Source organism: Camelus dromedarius, chromosome 19, assembly GCF_036321535.1.
Source record: "Camelus dromedarius isolate mCamDro1 chromosome 19, mCamDro1.pat, whole genome shotgun sequence".
In the NCBI taxonomy this organism is placed as follows: domain Eukaryota; kingdom Metazoa; phylum Chordata; class Mammalia; order Artiodactyla; family Camelidae; genus Camelus; species Camelus dromedarius.
Genome location: NC_087454.1, coordinates 2,994,031 through 3,008,532, shown reverse-complemented (window position 1 = coordinate 3,008,532; position 14,502 = coordinate 2,994,031). Strand labels below are relative to the sequence as shown.

Genomic DNA, 14,502 nt, shown 5'->3' with positions numbered 1-14,502 from the left:
TTTCAGGAATAGTCTCTCGAGGCAGGAGGAGCTCTGTGGACTCTTGTTAATTAAAAAGTTAAAAAATGAAGAAAAAGGGAAAAATTTTGAAGAGGTAAAGAGAAAAAAAAGAAAAACAAAGGAGGAAAAAACAGACAAAAAGCCAAAGAGGAAAGATGGACGCTAACTGTGGCCCAAGTCTCTTGGGTCACCAACAGCTTCCTGGGTTAAAGGGCCAAGAGCCCAGGTCCAGCCAGGGGCTCACACAGGTGCCTGGTCCCTCCCAGCGGCTCCTGATGAGGTCACAGCAGGAGAGCACCGATCACGGCTGGGGATAATCCACAGTCTCCTCACTTTTTGGTCTCAAGAAGCCTTTATTCTTTCTTTTTAAAGGGAGGGGGACCCCAAAGGGGCTTTGCTTGTGTGGGTGATAGCAATCAATATTTCCCTTACTAAAAGTTAAAACATACAGGAGTGGTCAGTGGGCTTTTCATTTCTAGTTTAAAAAGCTATAATTTGGAGCTTTTAAAGAATTCAATGTCTACCCAATGTATTGAATTCTTTCTTCTTGAAGCTCTGAGTGATTGGTCTCAAAATGATGCCACAACTTAATGGCCAGAGGATTATGTAAGAAAATGTTCTGTTGGGTAAGTCACAATTAGTCACAATTTCTTAAGCCCATAAAGCCGAGGGGGAGGCGGCCTTCACAATATTTTCATTTCTCACTTGCAATTTTTTTCCCAGTCTTTGGAGATTCCTCCCTTCCACGAGCCAGAGAACTGCCCTGTCCGTCCCAGTTACATTTCAACGCAGAGGCTGCAGCTGGGGGCTGAGAAAGCGACTCTTCCTTTTCTGAGCCAGCATCGCAGTTCTTCGTGTCTGCTGTTCAGCGTGGGTGGGGGCATGGGTGCTGGGCGTGGTGACAGCCCTCAGGGGAGGGAGCGGGGAAGCCCCTCCGTCTATTCCTCCTCCCACACGCCTCCACTCTTCATGTACATCCCAGTCTGACCTGCAACATTTTCTCTTAAGAGCGTTTAACACTTCCATCCAGGCAGTTGTGCTGCTGACAAATCCCCTCCCTCAATTTTTGTTGCAAATCTATTTCTCCTTCACTTTTGAAGAATAGTTTCACTAGATACACAATTCTAGGTTCATGAGTTTTTTCCTTCTTGCTTTTATGATTCATGAGAAACCAGATTCAATTTTTAGCCCTGTCCCTCTACAGGTGAGGTGTTTATTTCCTCCAGCTTTCCTCAAGATTTTCTGTCTTGATTTTCTGCAGTTTAACTATAATAGGTCTAAGTGTAGATTTTCTGGAATTTGCCTGCATGATGTTCTTTGAGCTTCCCAGATTGGTGGTTGGATGTCTGTCATCAATTCTGGGAAACTTTTCAGGCATTATTACTGCAAATGTTTCTTCTTTTCCTCTTTCTTCTCCTTTTGATTCCCATCACACATGAGCTACATCTTTTGTAAATGTCCCCCAGTTCACAGGTATTCTGTTCTGGTATTTGTTATTCCTTTTTTCCTTTACTTTTCATTTTGGGAAGTTTCTACTGATGTATCTGCAAGTTCACAGACTGCTTCCTTGGCCCAGATCAGTCTAGTAATAAGCCAAAAGGCATTCTTCATTTCTGTACTGGTTTGTGATTGCTAGCATTTCCAGAGTTTCTGTCTCTGCTTACACCCATCTGTTCTTGAATTTTGTCCACCTTTTCCATTAGAGCCCTTAGCATATTAACCAAATCTATTTAAATTCCTAGTCTGGTAACTCAAAATTCTCCGCCATGCTGAGACAAGCTGGGGATCTGCGACCCTCTCCTGCGGTGCCTGCATCTGAACTAACTCCTTGAGCAACTAAATACGAAGAAACTATGAGTGATTAAAAATAACTGCATGCATGTGCAGTGGTGGCAATTATTAACAACAGGATATAAAAAGGCCTCAAACCAAATGCCATTTCTGACATGCTGGGAGCAAAAGCAGGTACTGCCTGTGATCCCCGCACACGGCACCACCGAGGGGGTGGGCAGATCACCCAAGCTACACGCCTTCTGCCTGACCCATGGATCCGCCCCTGCCCTCACCACATTTAAGGGAATGGCTTGACCTCTCCCACAATCCAGGAAGCAAGCAAGGGCACCTGTTTCTTGTTTTCACTCCCTTAAGCTGCAGCGGGAGCCCCAGTAACGCCTTGCCTGAATTTCTCACCTGGCCTCTTATCAATTCCTATTGAAAAATAATGAGCCAAGGGCCCAGGTCAGTTACAATATCTGACTCTGACTCTCTTTGGCTCTTCAAACTGTGTTTTGCCTTTTAGCATACCTTATAATTTTTTGCTGAAAGCCAGACAGGATGTGTTTATGGTGTAAAGGAACTGAGGCAAACAGGCCTTCAGTGTGAGCTTTTGTTTATCCGGCTAGGACGGGCTGGGTTTACTGCTGGCTGTGGCTGCAGGTGTCAGAGACAAAGGGTTCCTCCAGTGTCCTTGTTTCTGTCTTCCCTGTTGCCTTCGGCTTCCCCTTAAACAGGGGAGCCTTGCTGCTCTTTTAGCTGCAATTCCTTGTTACGATCAAGAAGCCTGGTTGACAGAGTAGAAAGGTGCTGGGGGCGGGGAAGCCCCACGGGATGCTCTGATCAGATCTGTCTTTCCTGAGCCTGTGCCCCACCGGAACACGACTTTTACAAGGGGCTCCCACCACCCCATTAGGTAAGACCAAAAGTCTAGAAGGGAATGGAACTGTCTATTTCCCACCCCCCAAATCAGTTAGGTGCTAGTAAACCACAGCCTGTTAAGCTTTGGTAAAACAATTTCTTTCCAAGACAGCCTTTTGTTAAGGAGAACAGAATGCTCTGGACATATTTCAGAATAGTTACTTTTCCCTTCCCACTGCCAGAAACAGAAGAGGACTTTTCTGAGATTTTGGTGGGCACAGAGCACCCCTACCAACCCTGGCCCCACCTAGTTCTGGGCCCTAGGAGGTTTTTTCTTCCCCCATCGATTTATTTGTATGTTTGTCCACACACACTGAAGCCTCACAGTAGCAAGAAATCTCATTATTGACCGTCCTAACAAATCGAGGTAGGGACAGTGCTCTGCACATAGTAACAGTGGAAGCTACTGATTTTTTAATTTTTTAATCTATTTGGTGGGGGGATTCGGTTTATCCTTGATGGAGGTACTGCGGATTGAACCTAGGACCTTGTGCATGCTAGGCACACGCTCTACCAATGAGCTACACCCTCCCCCATCCCCATAACTGGTTTCTTTTTTTCTTTTTTTTCTTAATTCATGAAAGCACAGAATCCCCCTACCCTCAACCCCGGCCCCACCCAGTTCTGGGCTCTAGGAGTCTTTAACTCTCAAGTTTGGGCACACCAAGCCGCCAGCCATTCACCTGTCATGGTTTAACTGTTCCTACCAGCCCTGGGGCGTTGGGCAGGGAGTAAGGGTTCTGCTCTTGGACTTCTGCTTCTGGTAAACTGTGATTCTTGGTACCCACTTCTCCATTCCTCAGGGCAGCCGTTTACCCCATGACTTCCATTCTCTGACAGACCTGAGAAGAGCTGTTGACTTTCAGTCTGTTGAGCTTGCTTTTCTTACTGCAAGGAGAGGAGTGTGGACTTCTACTCTTTTCACGTGTTGTCCTATCAACTTTTTTGGGTCTCAATGTGTTGTTTTGGTAGTTTCATAGTAATATTTACAATATTCAAAACTTCAGAAGTCTATGTGTGTTTCAGACATTTTGCCTTTAACATGCTATTCAAAAGTACTATTTACCCATGGGAATCACAGACTCAGCACACACAAGTGTTTAGAGAAGGCGCTAAAACCTCCCACACTGCCGTTCTCCCTAGCACACCTGAAAATACCTCCGGCTGTTTTGATTACAGTGATCTTTTCCTTCTAAACAACTTCTAAAAGCAGATGTCAGCCAACAAGATGACGGCTCCATTAGTCGGTTACGGCTGCCAGGTGGGCGTCTGCAGCCGCCAGCATCCAGCATCCCTCTCCACAGCGAAGCCCTCGCGAGATGAGAGTGAGCTCCGCCAGTCATGCTGCATTGCTTTTTGGGCACGACTCATCTGTTGATGCCATGCGAGGTGGCAGGGGGCAAATGACTTCATTTAAATGAAGCAGGTTCCTGCACGGCAGTTTATTACAGTCACTTCCTCTGAACGTGCTATGTAACCATCCATCACAAACGTGTTAAGTGTTCTGCTGCCCCCGGTTCCCCTCTTCTTTAAAAACCAGTTTACTCTTCAGAAATAAAACAAACAAATTCATTTCAAAATAACATGTAGCCGACAGAAGATACTGATGCTTTGGAAAATACATGTTTTATTGCTGGTAGATTATTCTTCCTTTCAAAGACTGGGGAGAGATATTACTTCACTGCAAACACTTAATGTGAAGGTCTTAGTATTTTTCGGATGTGGGTTCTTTTTTTCAGATTGTATTTTGATCATGTCTCTTTGTCCCTTTGTGTCACTCAAATGACTTTCCCATCTAACTGTGATTTTTGGCTTCAACACTTACACTTTGACCCAGATAAATCTATTTCATTACATATGATTTATGACTTTAGAATCATATTTATGTCAACAGGCCAAAATGTCACACACAGTGACCTCACCATGGGGTTCTGTAGGTGCTGCATACAAGGAAAGAGATGGAACAACTTCACACAAAATCATCGACCACCAATTATCTCTACCCAGAATGTGCCTTTTGTCCCTTAAGACTTTTGTGTACTGGGTTTTCTTAAAATAAAGCACAACTGAACTTTCGTTACATAGATTTTATTTCTTTCTCAAAAAACTCCAAATTGCTATACAAAATTTCCAAATTGTCCAAAAACTTATCAGATAAAAGTAATATGAATCTGCAGCTCAACGATATGAAAGAGCAGTGACTACCTCCCCAACTCTCTCTCGTTCTCTACAAGAGGGAGATGCAGATCTTCAGGTGCCACCGAGCCACGGGTGAGCCCAGAGCCACCAGGACTCCCAGGGACACAAGTGCGGGGAGAACCCCTGAGACGGCTCCCTCATGCAAATGAGATGTGCAAGAGGAGTGATCACGAGAGACAAAGCATCTGCCGCTCAGACCAAGGTGGACCAAGAGACAGGCTCCACCGGAGGAGAAATCAGACTACAGGCCATTCACCAGATGCAGCCAGCGCTCAGCAGAGCGCTGACGGACTTCCTGAGCTACTTCTTAGAGGGAGAAACCAGCAGGGCTGGTGATCCCCGCTGAAACGTGGAGACAGCCCACCCTTCCCCACATCGCTCCCCCTCTCCCCACTCCCACCCCGCTAGGCCAGCCGGTCTCTATCCTCCGCCCCACACCCCCCACCCCACCCGTCACAAGTCCTGCTGAACCCACCTCTTCAGCATCTCAGGGATCCATCTACCTCTTCCCGTCTCTGCTGCCACTCCCTCCAGCAGGCCAGCCCCATCTACAGGAGCCCCTTAGCTGGTTCCACTGCCCCAGTCTTAGCCTTCCCAACCCATCCTCCCCAAACCAGCAGCACCATCTTTGCAATTTATAGGTCCTATCAAGTCACTCTACTAGTTAAAGTCATTCAGTGGCTCTCAAACAGCAAAAACATAAAATCCATGTTCCTCCACGTAATTATAAGACCTAGAAGCTGCCAAGTTTTGCTGTACGTTGGACTCTGGGAAGCTTTACAATTCCCAGTGCTCCAGCACATCTCATACCAATGGAGTTACAATGTCTGGGGTAAGAGCCAGTCATCCATATATTTAAATTTTTTAACTCCCAGGTGATTCCAAAGCCAGCAAAGTTCTGGGAACACTGAACCAGCCACTGCTCACCTCTTTCAACTCACCTCTCACCACTCCCGACTCCAGGTCATGAACCAGCCTGCCGGAACCATGTTCTGGGTGGTCAGCACCTTCTCAGCTTTCTTGCATCTGGGGCTTGGCGGAGGCTGTTCCTCTGAACACTCTTCCCCAACCTAAGGCTTGTGCACATCTCTTCCCAGAAAAGAGCTCGCTGTGACTTACAGCAGAGTTCCTAAAGACTCCTCTAACAGAAGTTACCTCCCAAGGGCCACCCAATCAGTCACCAACCAGGAAAACACCTATTACACAAGGTGCGTGCAGAGTTGTGCCGTAATCGTTGTGTGATGTGCAGCTGGGAACTGGCCAAGATGATCAAGATTGGCCTTTAGCCAATAAATTTTTATACTCTGCCTAAAAGGAAAGTATAGAACTAGCAGTAATTTAGGAAGTGACTGGGGAAGCAGAAGGAGCAGACAGAAGTCTCTGGGTGTGCACAGCTATGAAGGTCTAACCTGCAGGCAGCTCTCGGCAGACAGGCAACCTGGGACCTGAGCGAAGGACCCTAGGGCATATTCCAGCCAGGGATCTGTCTTGTCCAGACAGTAGGAGGGTCAACTTCCAACACGGAATCCAATGATCTTTAATTAACCATCATCTGAGGTTTGTTTTCGGGGTGTTGGTTGTTTGTATTTTGCTGGTAACTTTGCACTTTCACCACCTTCCACGTGATACTCACACTCACACTCACACTCTCCCACCCAGAGTCCTCACGTCTGGGTGAGCGGCCGTAACCCGGGCAGCTGGTACTTCCCCTGCTACAGCCCTGAAGACCAGGGGTTGGGTCTGCTACTGACCTTCGGTTTCCCCTGCTAAACACCAAGGCTCTGGGAGCAGGGACGTGTCCTCCTTGGTGACCATGCAGCCCCGGCAGACAGCTCCTAAGGAAAGGGGCCGTGATTTCACTGTCCCACCCTGGTTTCCAGCACTTACTGGGCACTCAATTTTTTCTCCAAGTCCAGGTTGGACTGCTTAAAATTTGACAAGTCAGTAGGTGGCCCTGTGCTCTTGAAACTCCAAGAGATGGCTCTTCGGGAAGCAAGAGCCCAGGGCAGGTGCTGAAGAAAGAGCCCCACACCTTCCCGCACATCATGGGATTAACCCTACTCTTCAAAACCCTCCGCAGCGAGCACATCCCCAGCGGCTACAGATATGCGCTCCACCTTTAAGTCCTCATGTCCCCTTGGTCCTTCCTTCCTGCTGTCCCCTCCAGTGTTCTGCACCACTGTTGACATCTCCTGTAAGGTGGCACCACTGTCCTCAAACGTCCAACAGTAAGTCCTCAGACAATAAAGACCGCCCCCAGTCTACTGCTTCCCAGGGCCGGCAAGGAACCTAAGCGAGAATGTGTTTAAAAAGTCTTCTGAAACACACACACACACATAACTACTACACAAAGTTAAGTTATGAGGCTTATTGTAGATTAATAGGAAGCAGAAGCCCAGAAGAAATACGTATGGAAAGTTTTATACTTTGCTTTCCGGGGTAAATGAATACTCAGAACGAAACTGCTGTGTTTTCACTCGAACGGCACACGTGGAAGGACTGCGGCTTCGCTCACGATCTGAAATGCTTCCAGGAGATCATTCCAAGCCATTTGCTTGCTTCTGAATTGTCTACAAGTTTCAGACACCGCACACATCTAAAAAGCTCATTACAAGTCAAAGAGTTTTAAATACCTAAATTTGGTTTGTGGACGAATATTTATGTGTACTGCATAAAACCCATAAACTTTCAGAAGATCCTATAAGGCATGGAAAGTTATTTAAACCAACTTTTACCCCAAACAAATCTACAGTGGGTAAATCACCCAGAGCCACCGTGGATGTATGATGTCAAGACGGATCAGACACGCCCTGCAGTCAAGGGAGAAAGTGCCTGTGGTGGCTCTCTCCTTCTCAAACAGCTAGATTCCACCACAAGCCCCGTGAGCCCATCACCTCCAAACCCTGAAGCTCTCACTCACCCTCCAGGCATAAAAAAGAGGCTCACGGTCTCAGCAAATTAAGCCACCAAGGGCAAAACCTGGAGAGGTCTCAATCTGAGAGTTTCATAGGCCTGAAGAGGACGGGATAAATAGGGTAAGTTGATCTGAGTCCAATACAACAATGTACAAATAAAGAAAACTCTTAAGTTTTTTTTTCTTAGTAACATTTATCAGAGTTGCATGGATGTGTGTAAGTGTTAACACGGAGAAGTTAAAACAGAAAGAAAGCCCAGCAGTCTCGCATACAGAAAACCCCTGCGGTGGTAGAAATAATAATAGACAGACCACATACACACACAGATTCAAACAGCGCCCCTCCCGGAGCCCCGCCTGGGCCACTCTGCTCCCCGCAACAGCTAACGTTTGCTGTGCCCTTCCGAACGCGTGGGGGGCCCCTTAGCACTCACTCAATCTATAACACATATTCTTTTTGATTCTTTCCACCAACAGGGTCAAATACCACATCTTGCTTTCATTTAATGACAACATGCATTAGAATTATTTCTCCGTCGGCCCAGATGCATCCTCCTCACTCTTTGGACGGCTACAAATCACACTACAGTTTGGATGTGCCAGGGTTTATTTAACCAGTGCCTCACTCGGGCGCTTTGCCCCCAGGTTAGATGATGCTGAAATAAGATCCTTGCCCACATATTTTAGCAAACCTCTGTTAAGTACAGGCGGGTGGGACTTCCAGGGGAAAGGACATGTGCATTCTATTTTGATATTGTCTGTGGACGTTCTGTTTTAGTGGTGAATGTTTCTGTTTGCACAAACCCTCATGAGCTCTGAGAAAATTTTTTTTGCCAAACTGGCCCAAAATAATATCTCATGGACATACCTTCCATTGATGGTCAATAAGACTGTACACTTTCATTTACTTTTTTAGCAGAATTTGTATAATTTTTCTTAAGTTGTCAACTGTCTCATACACAGAAATTACTGGGTAGTTTTTTCATTACTTACATCCACAAATTCTTCTAAAATTAAGATTGTTACTGGCAGCCCTTTCTTGGTCGTGTGTATCACAAATGATCACCAGTTTGTGGGTACCTTTGTAGGGTTTGCTGTTATGTAAAGAAACAAATTTTATATAATGAAATCAATCATTGACTATGATTTTTGAGATTTACGTGCTGCTTAGAGAAAGGGCTTCACCATCCAGAATTACAAGCAAACCACTAGTGCTTTCTTACAGCTTTACTAGTCCCTCCCTCAGCAACAAGAAGACTCCGGTTGCTCTTTGAACTGTGAAGGCTAATTTATAGAGAATTGACCCCTTCCAATATTGAGCCTTCCATCCCAAATCCCTCCTTTTCCCATTTCTTAACTCTTTTATCATATCCCTGAGAGTTTTAAAGTTTTCAACACATATATCTGTCAAACCACCTGTCACTTCTGGTGAAGCAGGGGACGTGGCCCCTTCGGTGGTGTGCACACACGTGTACAAGACCCAGGCGTCCAGGGGAGGTGGGACTGGCCTCTGCGGGGCTGACGGAGGACACAGGTCAGGGAGAGCACGCCTGTGCAACAAACACTCACCATCAGGAGGACACTGATTTCAATGTGGGGCCACCTCACCCCACAGGCACATTCACCGAGGGGCAAGCTGGGGCCAACCCTCGCAGGGAGGTGTAGGGAGCTCCGGGCCGCTTTTAAATGGCCAGCGCGGTGAGGGTCTTGCAGGGTCTCTGCTTTGCTGTTCCCGTGTTCTTACGCTCATCCTTGAGGCCAAAGCTCTCATCGCTCCATGTCCAGTCTCCCTGCCCAGGGATTCAGCAAAGAAGTCTCCGAAACAGACTTGGAATCCAACAAAACGGACTCAAATTCAAATTACGCTACTCTCCTCTCTGTTGACCTTGGGAAAATTTCTTAATCTGGCTAAACCTCAGCTTCTTATAAAATCTGTACCCGCCATAATGTCGCTGTAAGGTTTAAATGAAATAAGAGCTGTAGCAGATACTAACTATTATATGTAAAATAAACAAACAACAAGGTCCCACTGCACAGCACAGGGAACTATATGCAATATCTTGCAGTACCCTATAATGAAAAAGAACATGAAAAGGAATATATATGCATGTGCATGACTGAAACATGATGCTGTGCACCAGAAACTGACACAACATTGCAAGCTGACTGTACATCGATTAAAAGAAAGTAAGATAAGGGGCATAAACCCCAGTATCTGATGCTTTGCGGTGCTTATTAGTCAACGTCTGCTCCATGTGCCCTCCTGTTCCTCAGCCACTGGCACCCTGCCTGTCTCCTTCCTCCTCTAATCCTGTCCCCTGAGCCCGGGGACGGCAGGACCCACACCTCTGCTGAGCCCTCCTGCCACTGATCACACACCTGGGCTCCACCCGCCCCGCCCGGGAGGGAAGGACATGCAGGGCAGTTGGGATGGTTTTTCTGGTCTCTCCTCCCATCTGTTCTCCCTGCGACTTCCTTCCCTCTGACGAGCCCCTGGTTGTTGACCTCCAGGGACTGATGAGAGCCACGTGTCACTAAGAAAAGGTCAGGGGTTACGGCAATGGGTAGCTTACTCTTCTGTTGCCTTACCTTAGTTTTTAATGTGCTGGATGTTTGACATAAAGAAGTCAGCAAGGTACTGGCAATTTCTCTTTAAAGCTGTAGCCCCCTGTTTTGTAGGAAGTTCTGTCAGCCCCTCCTCCACACTCACCCCGCCCTCACCCCCACCTCCTGGGTCTTTCAAAGCCAGCATCATCTCTGAGAGAAAAAATATTTTTAGAAATGGTTCCCTTCTATTAGTGACAGTTTGTGTCACCTTCATTCAGGACGTGTAGAATCAAATACTCTATTAGGGTGGAGAGCTGGAGGGGCTACTAATACAACTGTGAAACAGGTATGTTTTTCTAAAACTAACAAGTGTTATTCCAGTTTTGTTGAACAGGAGACAGACGATTACAGTGAATCTCCTCGTTTTTGCCAGGCATCCTCTGTTGGAAAAACCCGGGTGAGTAACACACAGCCCTGCCCTCTCAGAATTTCCAGTGAGCTCCCTGCGCCCCGGCCTTCTCAGCCGCAGACTCTTCTGTGTTCATCAGTCCCGCCTCCATTTTCCAAGACAACAGAAATGATCAGATGCCCTGGCTTCTGATCTAAGCAATCAGTCCCCCTCGTCCAGCAGGACCCTCGCTCCACTGCCCACCTCCACGCACGCCTGTCGCCAAGGCAAATGACTAATGAGAGAAATTCACACAAACGTGAGAAAAAAGCTACCTTCCCACTCCAGTGCCCACAACTATCCTGAAACTACCTACAGGTGAAGTCATGTCAAACCCAAATGTGCTCTCTTCAAAAACACAAGGAGGCCCAACGGCAGGTCTCTAAGAGAACTGCTGTGCCGCCAGGCTCAAGCAGCAGCTAATACGCCTACAAACAGAGGGCCGCCTACTCACGCCGACACTGCATACGTGGACACGCGCACACACAGGCATGCACGTCTCTGCTCTGCCTGTATCTGAAAAGGGTCTGGGATGGGTAAGGAGGTCCTTGTCCTCAACAAGTGGGGTTAAGCCCGTCACCTTCTGCTCTTGGGTGAGTCTCTAAGAAACACAGCAGAGAAGCTGCGTGGACCACACGGCCTTTCCGCTGCAACTGCTGACAGAGCTCACACAGAAACACAGAATGCAAACAATGACAGTGTTCAAATTTTACATCTAAACACTCATTTTTCAGACAAAACCAGAGCAAGGAGAACATTTGTTTCCCCAAACCCCAAACCTCATCTCTAAATTTCAATGAACTTTCAACCAAATACTCTTAAAGCTGCAGTCACGCAGGGAGGATGATGCCAGGCCCATCTCTGTCTTTTTAAACAAACCCTGAGGGCCCAGGAGAGTCTAAGACAAAGCATCCCGCTAACCTGAGGGACCCCCGGTGGGAACCCCGGTGCACACGCAGTTCACTCAGAGACACGGCCAGGGTTCCCGCAGTGGTGGCATGCTGAGTGCTTAAACGCAGAGGCAGGGAGGCTCGGAATGAGAACCTTCAGGAACTGCAGAAGCGTCGGCCCAAACCCAGCACAATCTTCAGTTTATGGGCTGTAAGCGCCCTCAGAACGCAGTGCCAGGAACTGGCAGTGAAATCCAGGCCCGCAGAGTGCTGTCCCTGCCCCACAGTCCTGGGCTCAAGGCCCCGCAGAGGGAGCGAGACCCGTTCTCTACGGTGACCAGCGCTGAATGCACAGACGTGGCCGTAAGGATATGAAAATCACCTTCCAACACAAATAAACAAAATAGAAGAGAGTCTCTGTGTGTGTGAGGAATATTTTCCAGCAATCCCTGTTAGAAAGGACGCCCTGAGAAAAGAGATTTCTGGATCTTTTGCAGTGCAAAAGATCTTAACTAGAGGCCGAAGAATAAGGTATTCAAGAGGAATTAGAGCAACTATCCCAGACCTAGACCATGCATTGAGAACCCTCTGTGAAGCTTTTTAAAACTCCCACCGGCCAGTGCACACACCAGGCCACTTACCTCAGAATCTCGGCAGGTGGAGGCAGCGCATGGTCAAGGCTGGGAACCACCGAATCAGAGAGTCTTCTGAAGATACCGTCCAGCTCAGAGAGCCCACCTGAACATGACTGTGGGTCCTGGATACGCTGGGACCTTTGTCCAAACCTCACACCCAGCTATGATTGCATACGTACAAACCACTCACCCCCAACCTGGGAGGGGCTCGGGGCCACGACACACAGGCACCCTCCTCACCAATCCTTAAAATGCAGCAGAGGTCACCCACCCAGAGGGCCTGCCCAGATGAGCAGGGTCAAGGAGACCCTCAGTCTGCATTCACAGGGGGGCACTTCCCTGGCAGCAATGGGAGGGGCTCTGGAGACAGGCTGTGACACGAGCTGACACCTGGGCCCAGCTGAGCCACTGGGGGTGGCACAATTTTCAGAACACCACCAAGTCCCCCATACCCACTCTCTGAGGGAGAATGCAAACCCTGTGGGCAAAACACACACGGGGTGAAAGATGCCACACTTCCTAGGTGCTGCTCCTCTACTGATAAGACGGAAAATTCACTTCATCTGAACAGAGAAAGGTCCACAAAGTTTATGACTGACACCCTCCAAGTTTCCCCCAATTTAAATCTGGCTCAGACAGTTTTGCTTGGTTTTACTCAAAAGCAAAATTTTGGCAGAAACAGGTAGAGTAGAGATATATACAAAACTCCAGCAGAAATCAATTCATATTTATTCAAAACATTTAAAGGTAAAATTTGAACCAAAAATTTAAATAAAAGGAAAATCAAACATATTGCATACATCTTAAAAGGTATTTCAAATAACAGAACATTTTAAAGCATAAATTTAGAAAGGCAGGGAAAAAACATGTATATCCAAAATACAATACCTTTCTACAAAATTTGGAATATTCATAAAGGGCACTTTTGTCCAAAAAAGAAAGAAAAAAGAAAAACCAACCACTGAATCAGATGCGTAACAACGTGAACTCTGAAGACAGGCGGCTGGATTTGAGCCCACGGACAGTGCCCTAACCTTGTCTCTGAGCCTCTCTGAGCCTCAGAGGTTCTGCAGTCGGACTGCGGGCCTCAAATTCAAGTCTGCACATGAGCACTGAGCTCATTTCACCTCCCTGCACCTCCTTCCTCAGTGACACTGAAACAAGAACAGGACCTACCTCCAGTCTGGAGAAACTGGAACCCTGGTGCACGGCCGATGGGAACGTAAAATGAAGCAGGTGCTGTAGAAAACTGTCTGGCGGCTCCTAAAAGTATTAAACAGAGTTACCATGAGATCCAGCAGTTCCACTCTGGGAATAAACCTCAAAGAACTGAGAGTAAACCCTAGAAGAGACATTTGCACACTCATGTTCATGGCAACATATTCACAACAGCCGAAAGGTGGAGGCCACCCAAGTGTCCACCCAAAGAACAACGAATAAAATGTGGAACAACCAGACAATGAAATCTGAGTCAGGCTTAAAAAGCAAGGAAATTCTGTCACACAACACAACGTAGATGAACCTTGAAGATACTTTGTCAAATGAAATACGCCAGTTATGAAAAGAAAATTCTGTGTGCTTTCATGTATGTGAGGTACTCAGACCCAGAGACAGAGAGCGAGGTGGGCACCAGGGGCTGGGGGCAGGGGGGGTGTGGCATGTTTACTGGGGACAGAGTTTCAGTCTGGGAAGACGGGTGGTAGTGATGGCTTCCACAACAATGTGAATATACTTAATGTCACTGAGCTGCACGATTAAAAATGGTTTAGTCAGCAACTTTAATGTCTTGTGCATTTTATCACAATAAAAAAATAAAAAAAAGAAAGAACAGCCCCTGCCTCCTAGGGCTGCTGTAGGACTGAATACATGCGAAGTGTTCAGAGTGCCCGGCACAGCGAACACCCTCCACGTACATGCCAGCTACTATCTTAGCTGCCTGCCTCTGGCCCTCCCTCCAGACCCCACTACCATGCTCTGCAGAAACAGATGTTCACTGACTAGATGCTGGTCCCTTTCGGAGTTGTATACCTCCTGCAGTGAGATGGTTCCAGCCCTGGGCTTCCTTCTAGCATCAGCGTTCTTTTATTGGGACAAAACTTCCACTGCAATTCACTGCAACTGGATGCAGATGAAGAAACCAGCTAATTTCTGCAGTCTTCACACACAAACTGAGAC

General features: G+C 47.2%; 1 protein-coding gene across 6 annotated transcripts in view; it reads right to left on the bottom strand.

Annotated features, from left to right (window-relative positions):
• The window catches only part of FARS2 (phenylalanyl-tRNA synthetase 2, mitochondrial), a 309,951-nt gene that overhangs the window by 278,426 nt on the left and 17,023 nt on the right, over window positions 1-14,502 (bottom strand). For 5 of the 6 annotated variants that reach the window (XM_031435245.2, XM_010992409.3, XM_064476159.1 and 2 more), the window contains one exon: window positions 13,504-13,590. The exons of the other annotated variant lie outside the window; for it this stretch is intronic. The gene's annotated coding sequence lies outside the window, so the exon portion shown is untranslated. The remainder of the gene's footprint in view (window positions 1-13,503; window positions 13,591-14,502) is intronic. 6 annotated transcript variants of the gene reach the window in all.